This window comes from Saccopteryx leptura, chromosome X (genome assembly GCF_036850995.1).
Source record: "Saccopteryx leptura isolate mSacLep1 chromosome X, mSacLep1_pri_phased_curated, whole genome shotgun sequence".
NCBI classification, from domain to species: domain Eukaryota; kingdom Metazoa; phylum Chordata; class Mammalia; order Chiroptera; family Emballonuridae; genus Saccopteryx; species Saccopteryx leptura.
Genome location: NC_089516.1, coordinates 22,414,350 through 22,422,679, shown reverse-complemented (window position 1 = coordinate 22,422,679; position 8,330 = coordinate 22,414,350). Strand labels below are relative to the sequence as shown.

At 37.0% G+C, this 8,330-nt stretch overlaps 1 non-coding gene across 1 annotated transcript; it reads left to right on the top strand.

Moving 5' to 3' along the window:
- The first annotated feature begins 1,249 nt into the window (after positions 1–1,249).
- On the top strand, positions 1,250–1,325 carry TRNAC-GCA (transfer RNA cysteine (anticodon GCA)). The gene has a single exon. It is a non-coding gene; the product is annotated as a tRNA-Cys (tRNA).
- The last annotated feature ends 7,005 nt before the right edge of the window (positions 1,326–8,330 follow it).

Sequence of the window (8,330 nt, the reverse complement as noted above, 5' to 3'; positions counted from 1 at the left end):
AATTTTTTCAAGTGAGAAAATTATATATACCTGTGCTGTTCAATACAGTAGTTATTAGCCACAGGTGACTATTCATAAAATTTTTAATTTAAATGAATCAAAATTAAATAAAAACTAAATGCAGTGCCTGACCAGGTGGTGGCACAGCAGATAGAGCGTTGGCCTGGGACGCTGAGGACCCAAGTTTGAAATGCTGAGATCACCGGCTTGCACATAGGCTCACCAGCTTGAGCATGGGGTCATCAGCTTGTGTATGGGGTCGCTGGCTTGAGTGTGGGATCATAGACATGACCCCATGGTAACTGGCTTGAGCCCAAAGGTTGCTGACTTGAGCCCAAGGACACTGACTTGAGCAAGGGGTCACTAGCTCGGCTGGAGCACCTGGTCAAGGCATGTATGAGAAAGCCATAAATGAACATTAAGGTGCCACAACTATGAGTTGATACTTCTCATCTCTCTCCCTTCCTGTCTGTCTGTCCCTGTCTATCCCTCTCTTTTTCTTTTCTCTCTCTCTCTTTCTCTCTCTCTCTCTCTCTCTCGCACGCGCACGCGCGCAAAAAATTAAATTAAATTAAATGCTGTAGTTGTACTATTCATGTTTCAAGTGTCCCAATAGTCATATGTGGCACAGACATAGAACATTTTCATCTATGTAGAAAATTCTATTGGACTATGCTGATATATACAAATCCTTTCTCCTCTCTCCCTGCCTCCCTTCCTTCCTCTTTCGCTCTGCATAGACAATCATATCATCTGCTAACAAAGACAGTGTTTTTCCCTTTTTTCTCAATCTGTATACATTTCATTTCTTTTTCTTGTTTTGTTTTATTGCATTTAGGTAGTAGGTGTTCTGGTAATTTTTGATAAGGAGTGATGAGAGGGGACATCTTTGCCTTGTTCCTAATCTTAGGGGAAAGCACCTAACTTCTCACCATTAAGAATGATGTTAGTTGTCACTGTGTTGCACACCTGAAACTAATATAATATTTTATGTCAACTACAATTGAAAATAAATTTAAAAAATAATTTTTGTTGTAGTTTTTATTGTAGATGCTCTTCATCAAGTTGAAAAAAGTTTCCTCTATCAGTATATTATCATGAATGAATGTTGCATCTTGTCAAATGCTTTTTCTGCATCCATCAAAATGATCATATGATTTTTCTTTTTGGGGCTATTGATGTATTGATTACATTAATTGATTTTCAAGTTTTGAACTACTTTTGCATACATGTAATAAATCACATTTGGGCCCTGGCCGGTTGGCTCAGTGGTAGAGCGTCGGCCTGCAGTGCAGAAGTCCCGGGTTTGATTCCCGGCCAGGGCACACAGGAGAAGCGCCCATCTGCTTCTCCACCCCTCCCCCTCTCCTTCCTCTCTGTCTCTCTCTTCCTCTCCCGCAGCCAAGGCTCCATTGGAGCAAAGATGGCCCGGGCGCTGGGGATGGCTCCTTGGCCTCTGCCCCAGGCGCTGGAGTGGCTCTGGTCGCGACAGAGCGACGCCCCGGAGGGGCAGAGCATCGCCCCCTGGTGGGCGTGCCGGTTGGATCCCGGTCGGGCACATGCGGGAGTCTGTCTGACTGTCTCTCCCCATTTCCGGCTTCAGAAAAATACAGAAAAAAAAAATCACATTTGGTTGTGACGTATAATGCTTTTTATACATTATTGAATGTAATTTGATATTTGTTGAGGATTCTTGCATCTATATGAGATACTGGTTGGTAGTTTTTCTAGTTTTTCTTGTAATGTCTTTGCTTTGTTTGGTATTCAGTTAATTCTAAGCTCACAGAATGAATTAGGAGTTGATTACTGTTTTTTGAAATGGATTGCAGAAAATTGGTATTATTTTTTTTCTTAGCTGTTTGGTGAAATTCACTAGTAAAACCATTTGGTGGTTTCTGTTTTGGAAGGTTATTAATCATTCATTTCAATTCCTTTAATAGTTTTAGGCCTATTGAGATTATCTGTTTTTCTTTGGTGAATTTTTTTTTAGATTGTTTCTTTTAAAGAATTAGTTCATTTAGCCTGACCAGGTGGTGGCACAGTGGATAGAGCATCGAACTGGGATGTGGAGGACCCAGGTTCGAGACCCCGAGGTCGCAAGCTTGAGCGCGGGCTCATCTGGTTTGAGCAAAAGCTCACCAGCTTGGACCCAAGGTTGCTGGCTCAAGCAAGGGGTTACTCGGTCTGTTGTAGCCCCATGATCAAGGCACATATGAGAAAGCAATCAATGAACAACTAAGCTGTCGCAATGAAAAACTAATGATTGATGCTTCTCATCTCTCTCTGTTCCTGTCTGTCCCTATCTATTCCTCTCTCTGACTCTCTCTCTGTCTTTGAAAAAAAAAAAAAAAGAATTAGTTAACTTAATATAAGTTATCAAATTTGTGAGCATAAAGTTGTTCAAAAATTTTTTATTCTTATAATGTTCATGGGACCAGTAGTAATCACCTCTCTTTCATTTGATATTAATAACTTTTGTTTTCTGGTTTTTTTCTTGATTAGCCTGACTAGATGCTTTGATGTTTTCAAAGTATCAGCTTTATGTTTTTATTGATTTTCTTTACTGATTTCTCATTTTCAATTTTCATTATTTCTGCTCTGATTTTTATTATTTCTCCTGCTTATTTTGGATTTAATTTGCTTTTCTTCTAGTTTCCTAAGGTGGAATTTTACATTATTGATTTTAGATCATTCTTTTCTAATATATGCATTCAATGAGATAAAATTTCCTCTAGGTACTGGTTTTTCTATATCCTTTGAATTTTGATAGATTTTATTTGTATTTTCATTTAGTTAAAATATTTTTTTAATTTCTCTTGAGAGTTATTCTTTGATCTATGTTTTATTTAAAATTGTATTGTTTAGTCTCCAAATATATTGAAACTTCCCAATTATTTTTTATTGCTGATTTCTATTTTAATCCCATTTTGTCTGACAGTATATATTTTTTTAATTTTATTCCTTAACTATAGCTGTTTTTATTTATTTTTTTAAAATTTTTATTTTATTCATTTTTTTAGAGAGGAGAGAGAGAGAGAGGAGAGAGAGACAGAGAGAGAGAAGGGGGGAGGAACTGGAAGCATCAACTGCCATATGTGCCTTGACCAGGCAAGCCCAGGGTTTCGAACTGGCAACCTCAGCATTTCCAGGTCGACGCTTTATCCACTGCGCCACCACAGGTCAGGCCTGACAGCATATTTTTTATGATGTCTATTCTTTTAAAACTGTTAAGATAAGTTATATTTTATAGTCCAGAATGTGGTGTGTCTTGACTAATGTTACATATGAACTTGAGAAAAGTATGTTATCTACTGTTGTTGGATCATGTGAATTAGATTCAATTTATGTATAGTGCTTTTCAGTTTAACTGTGTCCTTACCAATTTTCTGCCGCTGGATATGTCAATTACTAATAGAAAATTATTGAAGTCTCCAATTATCATAGTCAATTTATCTATATTTCCTTACATTCTATCAGTTTTTGCCTCATGTATGATGCTCTCTTATTAGGTACAATACACATGAAGAATTATGTTTTATTAGAAAACCAAGCCTTTTATCATTATGTAATGCACCTCTTTATAGTGATAATTTTCCTTGCTGTGAAGGCTGCTTTGTCTATAATTAATATAGCTCTTCAGCTTTTTAAATTTATATTTATTTTAGAGAGAGACAGGAAGGGGAAGAGAGAGGGAACAGAGAAATGAGACACATCAACTAATTGTTGCTTCACTTTAGTTGTTCATTGATTGCTTCTCATACGTGCCTTGGCCAGGGGGCTTCAGCTGATCCAGTGACCCTTGCTCAAACCAGTGACCTTGGGCTCAAGCCAGCGACTTTTGGGTCCAGCTCTCTCTCTTTTTTTTTTTTTTTTGTATTTTTTGTATTTTTCTGAAGCTGGAAACAGGGAGAGACAGTCAGACAGACTCCCGCATGCGCCCAACCGGGATCCACCCGGCACACCCACCAGGGGGCGACGCTCTGCCCACCAGGGGGCGATGCTCTGCCCCTCCGGGGCATCGCTCTGTCACGACCAGAGCCACTCCAGCGCCTGAGGCAGAGGCCACAGAGCCATCCCCAGTGCCCGGGCCATCTTTGCTCCAATGGAGCCTTGCTGCGGGAGGGGAAGAGAGAGACCGAGAGGAAGGAGAGGGAGAGGGGTGGAGAAGCAGATGGGCGCTTCTCCTGTGTGCCCTGGCCGGGAATCGAACCCGGGACCCCTGCACGCCAGGCCGATGCTCTACCACTGAGCCAACCGGCCAGGGCTCCAGCTCTCTTTTGATGAATGTCTGCCTGTCATGTCTTTCTCTGTCTTTTTATATTAAATTCATCTATCTTTATAGTTAAAGTGGGTTTCTTGTAGACAACATCTAGTTTTGTTTTATTTTTTTAATCTCTCACAGTCTCTGTCTTTCAATTAGTGTATTTCTTTCCTCCTCCTCCTCCTCCTCCTCCTTCTGCTCCTTCTTTCTTCTTCTTCTTTCTGTATTCCATTCTTTTCCTGCTTTCTTTTGTTTTAATTGAGCATTTTATGTGATTTTATTTTCTCTCCTTAGTATTTTAATTGTACTTAAATAAATTTTAGGGGTTGCCCTAGGGTTCGCAACATACATTTACAACTAATCCAACTCTACTTTACAATAGCACTTTGCTGCTTCACATTTAGTGCATATATATACCTTATAACAGAGTAGTCCCAATTTTTCCTTACATGGCTATCTTTCATTTCACTTTTACATAAGCTACAGTCACTGAATACATTGTTCTTATTATTATTTTGAACAAATTATTACCTGTTAGATCAATTAAGAATAAGAAAAATAAAAAGTTTTATTTTATTTATTTTAATTTATTCCTTCTTTGACACGCTTTCGTTCTTTATGTAGATCTAAGTTTCTGACCTGTATCATTTTCTTTCTCTCTGAAGAACTTTTAATATTTCTTTAAAGGCAGGTCAACTGGTGACAAATTTCCTCAATTTTTGTTTGTCTTAGAAAGTCTTTATTTCTTCAATTTTGCATGATTTTTGTTAGATATAAAACTCTAGGCTGGTGGTTTGTTCTCTGTATTTTAAATATTTTGCTTCACTTTCTTCTTGCTTAAATGGTTCCTGAAAATAAGTCTGATCTAATTATTTTGCTTGTTCTTCTGGAGGTAAGGCATTTTTTCTCTGGCTTCTTCCAAGATTTTCTCTTGGTCTTTGATTTTCTGCAGTTTGAATGTAATATGCCTACATGTCACCCTTTTGTTTTGTTTTTCTTTTGATTTTTATCCAGTTTAATGTGGTCTGAGATACCTGGACCTCTGGTTTGGTGTCTCCCTTAAATTCTGGGAAATTCTCTGCCATTAAAACTTTAATACTTCTTTTGTTCCTTTCCTTCTTTTCTTCCTAGTATTGATATTACATGTATATTACAACTTTTGTGACTGTCGTACAGTTCTTCTATAGTATGTTCAGACTTTTTTATTCTTTCTTTTCCCTTTGTATTTCAGATTTTGAAGTTTCTATTGATATATCCCCAAACTCACTGTTTCTTTTTGGCTGTATATAGTTTACAGATGATTCCATCAGACAGTCTTCATTTCTGTTACAGTGTTTTTGATTTCTAGCATTTTCTTTTGATTCTTGCCTAGAGTTTCCATCTGTTTGCTTACATTACCTATCTTTTCTTGAATGCTGCCCTCTTTTATTTTTTTGCCATTAGATTCCTCAGCATGTTAATAATAGTTATTTTAACTTCCTAATCAGTTAATTCCAAAACCTCTGCCATATCTAAGTCAGGTTCTGATGCTTGCTTTCTCTATTTAAACTGTGCTTTTTGGTTTTTAGTATGCCTTGTAATGTTTTTTTTTTTTTTTTTTAAAGCTAAACATTGTATATAGGGTAATAGGTCTTCAGTGTGAGGTTTAAGTTTATCTGGCTAGGAGTTAAGCTGTTTGTTGTCATTGTGCTGTCAGAGGCTAACATTTCCTCTAGTGCCCTTTTTTCCCTCCTTTATAGCTTTTGGGTTTTTCAGTGTCTGAGGCATCCAATTCTTTTAGCTGTAAACTCCTGTTGTTATAATGAGCCTTATTGATGTGGTGTGAATGTTGGAGGGTGCTCTACAGTTCTATGCTTAGTTCTAAGTCCTTTAGTGAGCCTGAGTTTGGTAGTTCCCTTCTGCCATATGGAAGGCAAGAGAGGAATGGGTTGGACTGTCCCTCCCTCCTGTTGGGTAAGCTTTTGTAAAACCCAGTTGGTTAAGCTCTAGTAAAATAGTTTCCCTTGAGAATAGGACTTCTTAAGAACAGAGAACTCTGGGGCTTTTTCAGAAGTGTTTTACTTCATTTCCAATTTGAATGCCTTTTATTTCTTCTTCTTTTCTGATTGCTGTGGCTAGGACTTTCAGGACTATGTTGAATTAGAGTGGTGAAGGGGTGTACCCCTGCTTGTTCCTGATCTTAAAGGGATTGCTTTTAATTTTGTCCTTTGAGTATGATGTTGGCTGTGGGTTTGTCATAGATGGCCTTTATCATGTTGAGGTATGTTCCCTGTATTCCCACTTTACTGAGAGTTTTCGTCATGAATGGGTGCTGGATTTTATTAAATGCTTTTTCTGCATCTATTGAAATTGTCATGTGGTTTTTCTCTTTCCTTTTATGTGATGAATCACATTGCTTGACTTGCGAATATTGTACCAGCCTTGCCTCCCCAGAATAAATCCCACTTGATCATGGTGTATGATTTTTCCATATATTGTTGGATCCGGTTTGCTAATATTTTGTTGAGGATTTTAGCATCTAGATTCATCAGGGATATTGACCTATAATTTTTTTCTTTGTGTTGTCTTTGCCTGGTTGTGGAATCAGAATTATGCTCGCCACATAAAAGGAGCTTGGAAGCCTTCCTTCCTCTTGAATTATTTGTAATAACTTGAGAAGGATCAGAGTTAGTTTTTCTTTGAATATTTGGTAGAATTCACCTGTGAAGCCATTGGGCCCTGGGTCTTTGTTTGTTGGTAGTTTTTTTGATAACTGTTTCTTTCTTATTTGTTGCAGTCGGTTTGTTTAGGTTTTCTGATTCTTCCAGATTGATTTTTAAAATATATGTTTCAAGAAATTTGTCCATTTTATCTAGGTTGTCTAATTTTTTGGCATACAGCTCTTCATAGTATTTTCTTACAATCCTTTGTATTTCTGTTGTGTCAGTTGTTATTTCTCCACTCTCATTTCTAATTTTATTTATTTGAGTCCTCTCTCTTTTTTTCTTGGTGAGTCTGCTTAAAGGTTCATTGATCTTGGTTACCTTTCTGAAGAACCATCTCCTGGTTCCATTGATCCTCTGTATTGTTTCCTTAGCCTCTACGTCATTTACTTCTGCTCTGATCTTTATTATTTCCTTCCTTCTACTCCTTTGGGCTTTATTTGCTGTTTTTTTTCTAGTTCTTTTAGATTCAGGGTTAAGTTGTTTATTTGAGCTTTCTCTAGTTTCTTAAGGTATGCTGTAATGCTATGAACTTCCATCTCAGTACTGCTTTTGCTGTGTCCCATAAATTTTGAGTTGTTGTATGCTCATTATCATTCGTTTCTAGGAATTTTTTTATTTCTCCTTTGATCTCATTGTTAACCCATTTGTTATTTAATATCATACTATTTAGTTTCCAAGTGTTTGAGTATTTTTCAGTTTTTCTGTTGTGGTTGATTTCTAGTTTCATGCCATTTTGATCAGAGAAAATGCTTAATATGATTTCAATCTTCTTCAGTTTGTTGAGACCACTTTTGTGCCCTAACACGTGGTCTATCCTAGAGAATGTACCATGAGCACTTGAGAAGAATGTATATTCTGCTGCTTTAGGTGAAAATTTTTGAAGATATCTATTAAATCGAGTTGATCTAGTGTGTCCTTTAAATCTGCTGTTTGTTAATTTTCTTTCTTGAAGATCTATCTAGTGATGTTAGTGGGATATTGAAATCCCCTACTATTATAATACTGCTGTTGATCTCACCCTTTATATCCATCAAAGTCTGCTTTATATATTTAGGTGCTTCTATAGTAGGTGCGTAAATATATATAATGGTTATAGCTTCCTATTGGATTGCTCCCTTTAGCAATGTAGTAACCTTCTTTATCCCTTATGATAACCTTTGTTTTAAAGTCTATTTTGTCAGATATAAGGATTGTTACCCCAGCTTTTTTTTCATTTTTTTTTGCATGAAATATTTTTTTCAACCTTTTACTTTCAGTCTATATGTATCTTTTGTTTTGAGGTGTGTCTCTTGTAGACAGCATATGTATGGGTCCTGTTTTCTTATCCATGCAGCTACCCTATGTCTTTTGATTGGATCATTTAA